The sequence below is a fragment of the Nymphalis io genome, chromosome 12 (genome assembly GCF_905147045.1).
Source record: "Nymphalis io chromosome 12, ilAglIoxx1.1, whole genome shotgun sequence".
Classification (NCBI taxonomy): Eukaryota; Metazoa; Arthropoda; class Insecta; order Lepidoptera; family Nymphalidae; genus Nymphalis; species Nymphalis io.
This window is the reverse complement of record NC_065899.1, coordinates 6,990,991-7,005,452: the sequence shown is the minus strand read 5'-3', so window position 1 is coordinate 7,005,452 and position 14,462 is coordinate 6,990,991. Positions and strand designations below refer to the sequence as shown.

At 33.6% G+C, this 14,462-nt stretch overlaps 1 protein-coding gene across 1 annotated transcript in view; it reads left to right on the top strand.

Moving 5' to 3' along the window:
- Nucleotides 1–14,462, top strand: part of LOC126772310 (uncharacterized) — a 193,821-nt gene that overhangs the window by 132,742 nt on the left and 46,617 nt on the right. The gene's annotated exons all lie outside the window — the stretch shown is intronic.

Sequence of the window (14,462 nt, the reverse complement as noted above, 5' to 3'; positions counted from 1 at the left end):
GAAGACAGTAAGTGTGGACAGAAGGATGTAGTGCAACCTGTGAATGTCCCACTGTTGGGCTAAGATCTCCTATCCTTATGAGAAGAAGGCTTATACATATACTTAAAGACATACCATTTGGTTGAATCGATCATTCTGTAATATGATGTATAAAAAAAATAAAATAATAAAACATACTAGTAGATAATATAATATGTCAAATTTATTTTCATTTATTAAGTATGAAATCTATTTTTTTTGTTAGTTAAAGAAGAAATATTGAAAAAATGTAAGTTTTAAATTATTGATGAATGATGCCTCGACATGCCTTGCGTGTTTGCATGACATGTTTTGCTCGATAAGTTCATAGGTCGAATTATTTCTCGACATCATGACGTCAACGTGAGCGCTATGGTCATGCGATTTAACGTCGTTGGATTTTTGTTTAGTTTTCTTCTCGTCTGTTCCAAGTGACATTTAACGTTGAAGCACCTAAACTCTAATATCCGCCAAGTTATTACCAAGATAAGTTCCAAAACCTATGAATAAGCAATTTTTTATATTATAGGTAGACGAGCAGCCAAATGGGCCACCTGATTTTAAGTGGTTACCACTGCCCATAGACATTGGCGATATAAGATGTATTAACCATTCCTTGCATCGCCAATGCGCCACCAACCTTGCCTGTAGTTACACTGGCTCACTCATCCTTCAAACCGGAACGCAACAATACTAAGTATTGCTGTTTATCGGTAGAATATCTGATGAGCTGGTGATGCCTACCCAGAAGTGTTGCACAAAGCCCTACTATCTAGTAGATAAGTTCCAAAATGTATAAACAAGTTACTTACAAAATGACTTAAAACGAAACAACTTACGATGCGAACGAACGATACGAACTTATGATCAGAGACGCATATATGACTGATATCATATTTGATAAATAATGAATAAACACAATAAATAGTAGATTAATAAAAATGTACAATGTTTTTAAACGAAGTCAGTAAAGTCGAGTTGGTTCAACCTATACTCGTATGTATAATATTGTTATAATAAAATATTTACGTATTTTTTAATATTAACTTAAAGTTATATAACATAAGCTGAAGTAATGCATTGAACGTCGAATAAACAAATACAATACGTGTCACGATGTAGTGTACTATCGTAGCATAATGGCTGACAAGGCGTTGGCGTGACGCCAAGCATGCTGTGGTCACCGACGGTAAGTGTATGAAACTTTTCACTTACAAGCTTATTAAATAAATTAAACTTATTTTATGTGGTGCATAGTCTTCAAAATTATATTGTACGTATTATTAACTTTTTTTGATAAGAAAATAGTTATTAGTTAATAATTATGTATCGTAAACAAATTTTCGGAATGACGTAAAAAGTGCTATAACTTCCATTTTTAAACAACGCACACATATTTATATCAATATCATAAAATAAAAAACCTTAAATATATACAAATTAATTTATTTAGTACTAAAATTGGTATGGTTTCCATATTTTGATATAAACTATCAATATTTTAAAACAATTCGAAAATGATAGTTACGAAGATTAGCTTATAAAAACCATCAAACTTTTTGGGATTTTTATGACGTTTTAATTCGGACTTATATCTTATGGATTAGAACAATATACATATGCAAATCATATTTATTGAGATGTTTGTGACAATGATACTTAAAACAAAAAATAAAAATGATGTACTATGTGGCTTCTAATATTATTTTGAGCAAATGTGCTTTGGTAGGCAACTAGTAATGTAATAATTTAAAAACTAGTTTTCATGTCAAAAATTAAAGGAACTGAAAAAACTAGCAGTTTTAAATTACAAAAGTTTTATTGAATTTCGAAACAATTATGAAATACAATAAAGGTATAACAGTAACGTTATGACGTGACATTATACGAGTTTAATATTGTCATACGACCGAAAATTTGGACGCTGGCGTCACGCCAAGCGTGCCGCAGTCTGTAATGAGATACATCGCCTTTGAAGTTAATACTTTACTTGCCTTTTGTTATTTATAAGCTTTTATATCTCATTAATATTGATGATAATACCCTTCTGACCAATTTCAGCCACGACGGCCATTCTCAACTGGCTAACCAAATGCAGAAAAAATATTACAATGCAGTATTATTGGTGCAAGCACGATCACTCTCTATTCCTTTATAATCGTATAATCGGATAAGATGACTATTAAGGTATTGAGAGGAGTAGGAGATCGGAACATGACAAAAAAACACAAAATTTCCAAATACCGGGCTGCTCTTTAGAACTTCTTGACAGAAAAACATTTGCATCTACGCCTTTTAGTAACTAGGGTAAGTTACTGAATCAACGAAGCAGACAAAGCATTCATTAATATTATTGATCTGGTAAATTATTTAGTAGTTGAGCGGTATGAGGACATTAGCTGTAGGCACTAATACATTAAGTATCTGTCATAAAGTAAACGTAAAATTTCTTATACCTAAACAATTAAAATTTAAAATATCATGTTTCAATTCCAATTGGTCTATCTGTTTTCATTCTATCAATATCAGGAAGTAGTCTAAGTACTCGGACAATACAGGAAGGATAGTTAAAAAAATAGTCATACAAAGACATGCAATTAACTTATTCTACTTACATGATAAAGATAATTTAATACTTGTATATCATAACATCTAATATGTACGTATGTCCATACTAGTGGACATGGTGTTGGCGTAGTTCCAAGTGTGCCGCGATCAGTAATGGGAGCCGCCCCTTGAAGCTAATAGATTATCCTTTTATTTTAACTAGACCGTGGCTGATGTAGCTCACAAATATTATTATTAATATTAAAACACAGGCCTTTTTAAAGAAAAAGGTGCCCTAGCTTAAAGCTACCACGCTGCTTTACTGTAATTTACATAATTATACATATATACATACTCGCACTTCTTTATCTTGCTGTGCATGACATGAAATGTTTACAAACCCCTCGAAAAGAAAGGGTTTGAAAAGATTTTTTTTTTCAGAATAAATATATATTTTAATATATACTAGGCATGTTAGTAAATTACTTAGTAATTGCACAAAGAATTTTCTTTTCACAAAGGAAGGATTTTATATGTACGGATTTTTATCAATATTGTCTGATGGAAATTAATGTTTTAATTGGTGCTTAGTCGAAGTCAAATAAATATTCTCTAGAACTCGAAAAAGTTACCGAACCAAACCATTTAAAATACAACCAGCCTAATTAAGAAGTCAACGCATGCGTATTAAAATTCTAACAATACTCCCAAGATTTTACAGGCATGTATTTTTGTTTTGGTAGTCGTTATTCATTTGTCATAGTGTTTTTTAAAACTAAATTTCGACGTTCGTCCCTGTGAAACTATAAACCAAAATTTGGAGAGCCTGGAACATTTTGGTTTGCGGCCAAAAGTTGAAATGTGAGAATTGTCCGCGAATAGTCTTACAGTACTATTTATCTTGTAATTCTACGAAAAATCGCTTTGTACCGAGTTATATTTAATTGCGTGTTTAATTAATTATACCATATGAAATTCTAAAAACATTCGTAATAAAACTAAAACAATATAATTGTTAAACATCGACGATCGAAATATATTTACTGATGTCGTTTCTTACATATATATGTATGCCGTCGCGTGTGACTGTAATTATATTCCACATAATTACATCTACCCTCTGCTGATTTCATTCAATTGTTAACTTGGCGTCACTGAGTAAACTACGTAAACAAATCATTGTGTAATTACATTTAATTTATATGAAATAGATTAACGAAATTCTCATAACTTGTTTATTTGCTTTATAAAATGTAATTATAACATTCGTGACAAAACATGAAAAAACACGTGAGGAATATTTCAAATTTAAATTAATCATAAAAAATCGTCGATTTTAATTCAAAACACTATTAACATATTAATGAAATTCAAATTAAACTCAAATAAAATTTAATTGTTCTTTCTACACATTTGCAATTTGGAGCGATTTAATCTAATATCCACAACGTTATGCAAAATCGATGCTTTCATGGGTTATTTTCAATGTAAACAGCCCCAGTCCATTTCAATGGTAAATATGCCTAATAACAGTTTAACGACCCCATAGAAAATGATGTTCCATAACAGAGATAAGATAACAAACAATCAGCTAAGTGCCGTTGCGTGTTACACCTTAGAATAATATCTAGATAATGGCGGAGGGTGATATATTAGAGAGGTTTTATAAATGTGTTGTCTTAAACTAACAAATGAACCCGGATTCGCACATATATGTCGAATTGTACTTGTAAATATTGGAAACTAATCTTCGAGAATGATATATGTATCTATTCTTACAGATAATTTTTCTTTTCTGAATCTCAAGAATCATAATTCAATTTAAATTTGTTGAGCTAGTAAATTATACTCATGAAAAAATAATAATTAATTTAAAACATATTAATTTTGGTAACAATATGGCTACTATAATAACGAAATCAGAATTGGTTAATTTAACCACTTGACGTGACATTAGATAAAATATAAAAAAAAAAATACTTGATTGATAGTAATGTTCACGAGATTTTATTTTCTAAAACGTTATACGTACAGACATGTTACAGCTTATAATAAATAATAACGTCCTCCAGAACGATTTTGGCCACGGCGGCCAATCTCAAGAGAGATTAGCCAACTGTGCAGGACATATTATACACAACAAGTTTGTGCGCAAACACAGGTGCACTCTCTGTTCCCAAACTCTCATAATCCGATGGGATGGCAATCCGACATGACCGGAAAGAGTTCAGGCGCAGGACCAAAAGCTTTACGTGCTTTCCGAGGCACGGGATTCTACACATTTCCAACTTTCAAACTCCGGGCTGCTATTGCGAATTTTCTGACAGAAAAACCCAATAACTTGGCCTGACCTGGGAATTGAACCCAGGACCTCCGGGTCTGCGGCCTTACATCAAGCCACTAGACCAACGAGACAGTTTTATTAATTAATTATAATAAATGACAAACCTAAAGTAGACAATACTAAGCATTAAAATGGTATCCGAAATTATTGTCGTCATTATTTTCTCAACAAAATCAATTTGAATATTTGAGGTAAGGAGAGGGAGATGTATTGGAAAAATAAAACCGTGTCAACCTTGTTGATGAGCAATCAAGTGAGTGACATTACTGTAGGCAAGAGAAATATTGGATGGAAATGAACTGTAGGCGTTGGAGAAATTGTTTTCTTATTATTACTTTGTGTCAGAATTATAATACTGTTTTTGTTTTGTTGTTTTCATTTCAAGTGTCAAGTGTATTTTTTAGATACATAAATATCGAACTTCTCTGAGTATTAATATCAATACCATGAATTCAATTCTGATTTTGTTTTATTTATTTATTATTTATATGTTTTTGGTAAAGCTTATATTTAAAAGTGTTATATAATGTATGACTTGTACGACGATCGCCATGAAAAAAAAAATGACCAAGTCTGATTTATAATGATGAGCAATGCGATAGCGTAGTGAAAATAAATCTCGTTAGTAGGTCTCATTTGTCGTCTATTTCTATTTAGAACTATAGCAAAACAAACAGCAGCATTATTATAATATTATCATTAAAACGTTTTAATTGCCTCGGTAATAATTGAAATCTGTAATTATTCTGACGATATTTTTTATTTATGAACTAATAATTATATATTTATGACTAGAGGTTTACGCACATGACTATTTAAATGAGTTATATAATTAATTTTGTTCGAATTATTACATTATATCTTGGTATTTTGTTAAAAATATAATTTTTTAATGGACGAAAACAAAAAGAGGATATTTTAAGTTCGATGCGTTTATATTTTATTACTTTTAATTGATAGTCAATGATTTTTGTACCGATAATTTACCGAAACGTTCATTCGAGTCATTGCTTTTTTGTGTAGTTTGGTTTATTTATCTGTTGAGTTGATATTAATCTATACATGAAATGATCACGTTTCTGTTTGAGTCCAACAGAGTATGTTTCACTCTACCACCACCCATCTAATTTTTGGATGTGGTATAAGCCGACTAAGGAAATTTTTATGCTAATGTCTCACTGCTGGGCTAAGGCCTCCTCTCCTTTTTGAGGAAAAGGTTTTGAGCTTATTATTCTGCTATTAACGCTGCTTCCATTGCAGTTTGGTGGAAAACACATGTGGTGGAATTTCAGTGTAATTAGGCACATGCAGGTCATCTCACGATGTGTTTTCTTCACCATCAAGCACGAGACGAATATAAATACTAATTAAGCACACGAATATTCAGTGGTGCTTGCCCGGATTGAACCCACGATTATCGGTTAAGATTTTTGCATTCTAACAACTGGGCCATCTCGGCTTTTTAGCAAATGCATATATGCCTATAATGGACTAGCGATAGAAAGGCGGCGGCCTCCTTAAAGATTTGTTAATTCTGTATAATTAAATTTTATGAAAATATATTATATTTTTGTATATTTCAAACTGTATTAGAATTGTTAGGTCCTACAATACTTTATCGAATACTTGTAATATTGGAGCATTAGCTGACTCTCTATTTAAATTTAAGAAAATTATATATATATTTTTTTGCAATTGTTAAAAGTTCGTTATGTACATAACATATTACTGAAAATTTTTGCTTTAGCTACTTAATATTAATCTTGCCTAATTAGTTTTTTTATTGCCAGTATTAATGCGAATGCGGTGTCACCTGTGATTGAGGCACTATTCAATCGTGTACAAAAATTATTATGTACCTATATCACATTAGTTTCAATGTGTGCTTTGTTGGTGGCCTTTTAAATAAATGTATAAAGTACCATTGTTAACACACTGCCTTAATACATTTCAAGATACTGAGAAGAGCTCACAATGCTGCTCTTAACATTCAATCACGCGTCAAAAGAAATTAATCTTATAAAAGTAATGTGTGAACTTTCGTAAAAGCTATATTATTTTACAAACTTTCGTAAATAGCTGCTTTAAAAGCTCCTGAAAGCTTCAGAAAGTTATTTATGATATTACCGCGCATTATATCGCTTAGAGCACTCGTTATTTAACGTAAAACTTTTTATATTATTTTTTGTCTTTTAAAAACGACTGGCGATGCAAAATTGAAAGAACAAAAGCTGTTTTACTTATACAAGGCATAACACAAAGCTTAAGCAATAGGTGGATGTAAATTTTGTTTTAGTAACAATTTGTTTTTCAATCATAACGGTTTTATTTTCATAAAAAACTCCGAATACTCTAATATACTGTTTTCGAAACGTTGATCAAGGTCAGCTTAACAAATTTAGCCTTATTCTAAACGCTCATTGGTCGCTTATTGCGTTATCGATTGCCACCAACCAATCCGAATAAAGCTAAATTAGTTCAATTGACTTTGATCAGCGTTTCAGAAACTGGAAGTAAGAGGCGGAAATGATCGCTGTCCGTTAGATTGTCTGAGCATTTGCCTTCTTCCTATTGAAATAAATTACCACCTTTCACTCGCCCTCATTCATTTATTATTGTAGATCTATTCTATAAGAAATAAATTGAAACTAACCGCAGAACACGGTCATGGAACATCAGAAAGTGATATGCGGTATTGACTGTAATAAGAATAACATTAAAAAGGATCATGTATCAAAATACCGTCATCTTAAGTCGATTTTCAATATCTCGCGAGTGAGATACAAAGTGAGTTATCGAATATCATTGCTGATCAACGCAACTTATTCTTTTATTTGTCTTTTTCCGTCGACACTCCTGTTTTGTTTCCTTTTTGCTCACGATCATCTGTTTAGTCTTTCTCTTGGCTTGTTAGCTAAAGAGTTGATTAAATTAATCATTTTTTTAATTACAAACAAATTTGAAAAACTTGAATATTACCAATGTAATCGAGACATATAAATTATTAAATACATTCAATTTATTTGAACATTGATAATTACATTTTAGACATTTACGAAGGCATTTTAATACTTTATATATTGTAGATTAGATACATAATATATTTTAATAGCTGCCCGTCCTGACTTCGTACTACTAAAATACGCATTTTATATCGTTATTTTTTAATTAATGACATATAATATAATCATTCGCCGACCGATCTATTCGCTCGTACAGCACTGAGGGCTAAGACATAATATTAATTTATTTTGACAAGGATTTAAATTTGTTATAATTAAATTAAACAGCAGTACAGTTGTATTTTTTTTTCCTTTTTTTAAAATAAAATTGTTTAGGTAAATTATCTATATAAGATAGCTAGATGCTATTGCGGGCTTTATTTAGATTAGATTAATATGATGAAAAAAGCACCTATTCTTTATTTTCATGCAACTTTAACTTTTCAAATAGTGCACGCCATAGAAGCTATTAAGATGCACGATTTCTTCCGGCTTTGTCAACAAATATCATTATGACTTCAGCTAACTTTATATTTATACGCATCATATATAACCTATGTTTATCTGTGATAATGTATCTTTCAATTAGTAAAAGACTTTTTCGAATAGACCATACACAAACTCATGTACATTGTATGTATGTATACTCATGCGCATTGTACAGATTGGTCATGACCTTATTTCGCATCCTAGGGGCTCCCGTAGCTTCTGGCGTCTGACCAAGTCTGTGCAAAACAATTTCTGCCAACTTTCGCTGCCACCACTCAGAAATCCGGACGGATCGCTAGCTCACAGTCCGCAGAAGAAAGCCGACCTCCTGGCTAAACTCTTTGCCGACAACTCTGTAATCGATGATTGCAGTGCGCAGCCACCAACAATACCTTCATGTGGCCACACGATGCCTGACATCAAAATCAGGCAACGTGATGTGCGTGCGGAGCTACAATCACTTGATATATGGAAAGCTAGCGGTCCCGATGGAATACCAGTCATTGTGCTGAAGAAGTGCGCGGCGGAGCTGTTTCCTGTGTTAACGCGCCTGTTCCAACTTTCTCTCTCTTCGGGATGTGTGCCGGAGGCTTGGAGAAGAGCTAATGTGCAAGCGGTTCCCAAAAAAGGGGATCGGTCTGACCCGGCAAATTATCGACCAATAGCTATCACCTCAGTACTTTGTAAGGTGATGGAACGGATTCTAAACAACCAACTGATCCATTACCTAGAAGATCACTGTCTGATTAATGATCGTCAGTACGGGTTTCGACCAAAACGGTCCACAGGTGATCTTCTAGCGTACGTAACACACATCTGGGGTGAAGCTATCGACAAGCATGTAGAATCGTTGGCTGTCAGCCTCGATATCTCCAAGGCTTTCGACAGGGTCTGGCACAGAAGTCTTCTCTCCAAGCTACCGGCATATGGTCTGCCTGCTCAGCTATGCACCTGGATTGCCAGCTTCCTACACAAGCGTAGTCTTCGTGTTTTAGTAGATCGTTGCGCTTCACAATTCTATGTAGTGAATGCTGGGGTCACCCAGGGATCTGTGCTATCTCCCACACTCTTTCTTTTGCATATCAATGATATGCTCTCTTTTGGGAACATACATTGCTATGCAGATGATAGTACAGTGCATGGTGGATACCACGGACGCGCAGTGGCTGGGCGGGCGGAAACTGAGGAGAGGCGGGAGAATCTTGTCATTGAACTCGATAGGACGTTAGAGCTCATCGCCAAATGGGGGTCTGATAATCTTGTTGAGTTTAATGCCAAGAAAACACAGGTATGCGCTCTCACGGCGAAAAAGTCACCATTTTACCCTCCTCCCTCCCTCTGTGGCACACCGCTGATGATACAAAGCAAAATCGCCATGCTGGGGATGGACGTTCGCTGCGACCTTAGTCCAAGGGATTACATCGAGGCTATATAAAAACAGCTTCACGGAAACTCGGAGTTCTGAACAAGGTGCGGCGTTTTTTCACGCCACAACAACTGTGCCTGTTATACAAAACACAGGTACGGTCTTGCGTTGAATATTGCTCGCACCTTTGGGATGGCTCCGCTAAGTACCTACTGGAGGCCTTGGACCGGTTGCAGCGACGTGCAGTACGCATTATTGGCGACGTAAAGGTCACAAACACCCTTGAACCTTTACAATTGCGTCGCGAGATAGCAGCACTGAGCGCTTTCTATCGACTGTATCACGGCGAGTGCTCTGAGGAATTATTCTCTCTAATTCCTGCTTCCCCCTTCCTTCTTAAGTCCACGCGAGCTGGTTCTCGATGTCACCGCCTAACTGTGACATCAATTCCATCGCGCACAAAGAAATTTGGCAACTCCTTTCTTTGTCGCACTACCAAAGAATGGAATTCCTTACCAGCTCACGTGTTTCCCTCCTCTTACAACCCAAGTTCCTTCAAACGAGACGTGAAGAGGCACCTTGCGGGCCGGCAAGGCGGGGACGGCTAGTACAGAACATTCTTCCCGACTGTACTGGCCGTCGTCGCGTTTGGACTCTACTACCACTTACCAATAGGTGGAGTAGAGTCATTTGCCATCCCGGGGCATATAAAAAAAAATGTAGTTGACGTTCTTCATATATAATATTAGAAAAAACTTGTATTATCAATTATTTCTAATAATATACAACTACCGCTTCAACTATTATTTTAACAGAAGCAGTCAAGCAGACAGGACGCCGACTCCAATTATACAATGTCATATTAAACATGCTTCACAAATCTTTCCGCACCAACGAAAACCACATTGTTATCTTCGAATTTCGAGAAATGAATGTTGCATATTAACTAACACATAGCATTAAATCCATTAATATTCCAACAGCTGGTACATAATGGCAATAGTTTCACGGTAAAGTTCAATAGCACGTCGCGTGCAGACTGCATCGACCAGTTCTTCAATGATTCATGACACGGCTTTCCCATTGATTCATGGTTTTGCCATATATCTATATCGTGTAGTGAAATGTATGGGAGTTCTGATAATGGAATAGATAACTTGAGTTATTGTTTCGAGTGAATGAACCTTTAATAAAAATCGTTAAATTTTATTCTGTGTTGGTGGAGTAGAAAAAAACCAGTTTGTCAATTGTTTTTGTTGAGAATGTAAATATCAAATCAATATATACTTTAATCAAGTAGGCTTTTAGAAACACTTTTGAAAAACCACCATTCTATTATGGAGTTGTTTAGTAGATAACTCCCCAAGCTTATTAATATTAAAGATTTTCACCAGTGGGGGATTTTTAACGCTAGGTTTATTTAAGCATTTTCTTTTCTATGAAAAATACCTACAATTTTAAACAATAATATTTCCTTTTATTATAAGCAGGATTTTTTTGACAAATAGTTTATTAAAATTGTTTGTATTCAATTTATGAATATAAAATTTTTAAACACATTTAATAAAAAATAAAGAAGGTTTACATTCTAAGAAGACCACTTGCTACCCCGTATCATAATAATCAGTATTATTTATTTAATGAAAGTATTGCGATGAATTTCTGTAATTAATTGCAATTATTGAAGTTAGTAAAATTTAAGTACAATCGATCGTTAGCTGGTCACATGCGATGTTTTAATAATTAATAATAACTGTAGGGCTGGTACTTCGAAGATTAAAGGTATAAAGGAACGAACTGACCATCACTTTAAAGACGAATTGTAAATAAAAAAGTTAGTTTTCTTTTAATTATCTTATCTTTTTATAGAATAGGGAGGCGGCCGAGCATATGGGCCACCTGATGGTAAGTGGTCACCAACGCCCATAGACATTGTAAGAAATGTTAACCATCGCTTTTATCACCAATGCGCCACCAACCTTGGGAACTAAGATGTTATGTCCCTTGTATCTGTAGTTACATTAAATCACTTCCGCTTCCACAAGGAACACAACTATACTAATTATTGCAGTTTGATGATATAATATGTAATGAGTGGGTGGTATCTTTTTTATCGCTGGAAAAACGCATTACGCGTTTCCTCCACGGGAACAGTGGGTGAGTATTTGGGACTCGGCGAAGTCCAAGGCACCGAGTGCACCCCGAACATCGGAATACCCACTAAAAAATCAGCGGTACCTAAATAAATAAAATTATGTATATATATAAAAATATATATAAAATATAATTAAATATAAAAATAAAATTTGTCATGTAATGAATGGTTAACATTTCTTACGGTGCCAATGTCTATGCGGTGGTGACCAATTACCATTGGTGCACCTTGGGAGTGAGCAATGCCTAACAGTAGATTATAGTTGCATAAACGATGACGACAATGATGATAACAAAAAGATGAATTGGAAAACAAATTATTGCTCGTAAAATTAATTAAATATGACATAAGTGAGTCCATTATATATTACAATATTAGTTTATTTTATAATCTTAAGTAAACTATATTCACGTACAAGCGTAAAAGTGCATTTTAAGCGTCATTTTATAGTTTTATGAGCAGAACCATATCTTCGGAATGTAGATTCTACTAAAGAACCTGCAAGATAATTAATTAGGCATTATGATTATTACAGATACAAGTTTATTATGCATTTATTATATTATATTATATTTATTGGTATAGATAGATAATAATCGATAGCGGTACGGATAGACACGCACGGGTTGTTTTGGTCATTATGACTGATTTTTACCTTAAACTTATCTTTTAAATTCAAATCGTAAAACATCGTATGAATTCGGACCAATAAAAATTCACGACACGTCGGGTTAAAAATTGCACAGCGTTTCAAATTTTCGCTAGTTTTTTGACACTTTTTCATGGCAATCTGTATTTTTATTCGTCGTGCATCATAAAAAAACGAAATTCTTATATTGTTTGTCATCATTAAAAATATTCTTCAATAAAGCTTCAATATAATAAAATAATTTAATTTGATATAAATAAATGTAAATAAATTCATACGATGTTTTTCGATTTGACTTTATCGTTTAAAGATAAGGTTATATATTATTATTAAGGTTAGGTATTAAACAACCTGTGGGTGTCTATCCTATATAACCATAATTGACTGCCTCGTTGGTCTAGTGGCATGATGTTAGACCACAGACCCGGAGGTCCTGGGTTCAATTCCCAGGTTGTGCACCTGTGTTTGCACACACACTTGTGCACTATAATATCTCCTGCGTAGTTGGCTAATCTCTCTTGAGATTGGCCGCCGTGGCCGAAATCGGTCAGGAGGACATTATTAATCATAATTTCTTTAATATTTAAAATGAAGCTCACATGTTTGTTAGATATATCATAATTATTTAAAAAAGGTTATAATTATAATAATAATAATAATAGACCTCTTAATTATCACCCTTCAAACTGAAATAGATCTAAAATACAATTAGCTTAAAACAAATGGTAGAATAAAAAATGAGCTAAGTGATAAATGTACATTTAGAATTAAACAAAGTTCTACCAATCTTTATTACTTACCGATGGTTGATTTGTCATTCTTTATAGTACGACTTTTATAATGTCCTTCATACTAAATTTCTGATACTACAGCCAATCGAATCAAATAAGTGAAGGCGCTTATTCTTGAGATTAGCCGTATATTATAATATAAAGCGCAGGGGATAACAGTGCACGAACACAGATGCATTTTATCTATTGACTTGTACTCAGTTTGTTGTGACCTTAGGACACGATCTAAGAGAGATCAAACGCAAGATCAGTAGTTTTAGTTCCTTACCGAAGGATTGTAAGAACTACCAAAGTCCAAGGTCCGGGCTTCTACTATTTCTAGATGGAGTAAGCCCAATATATATTATTGATCTAGAACCCAGGTCTTTGAGATTTGCATTCTTATAAGCAAGCAATAATTGTTCATTGCCTTGATAGAAATATTCCCTTAAAATAGATGAATCAGCGGAATTAAAAAAGCGATGCATTGAAATATAATTAGTTTAAGTAGATTCAAGAAGGTATTGATTATATTATAAAAATTATATTATAAATTGTTTATTTAACACAATATCCTGGTGTACTTAATACTTCGTTAAACAATTTCATGCGATGGTATTTATTGATTAATTATCTTGAGATTAAGGAAAACACGCCATTCACGGCTGATTGGTCTTTTGGCTTTTCATCAAAGAACTCGATTCTTTGTCTCACCAGACTCGACAACAATATTTTCTGGTTGCATTGTTCATTTCCGACTCACCAATGATCGTCTTTTTACTATACTTTTGTCTGACTTCATCCAATTTCCACAAAGTTCATTACCCTGTATCATCGTGTTGAGAAAGTTATATTCAACTTTTACCATATTTCTGTAGTAACGTGAAACAATTCTTCTGGGGATAGAATCGTTTTTGTTTGAGGGGTGAGTGTTTCATTTGTTTTATTGATATTTTTCCACGAAGCTGAAAATTGGCAATAAGGGTGGCTTTATTATGGGAAAAAATATTCGAAATAGTAAATAATATTATTTTCATTGTATTCTCTGAATCTTCTCTTTTTACATGAATATTTGATAGAAAAACATACTTAGATTATAAGACAATTGTCATCTCAAAATTT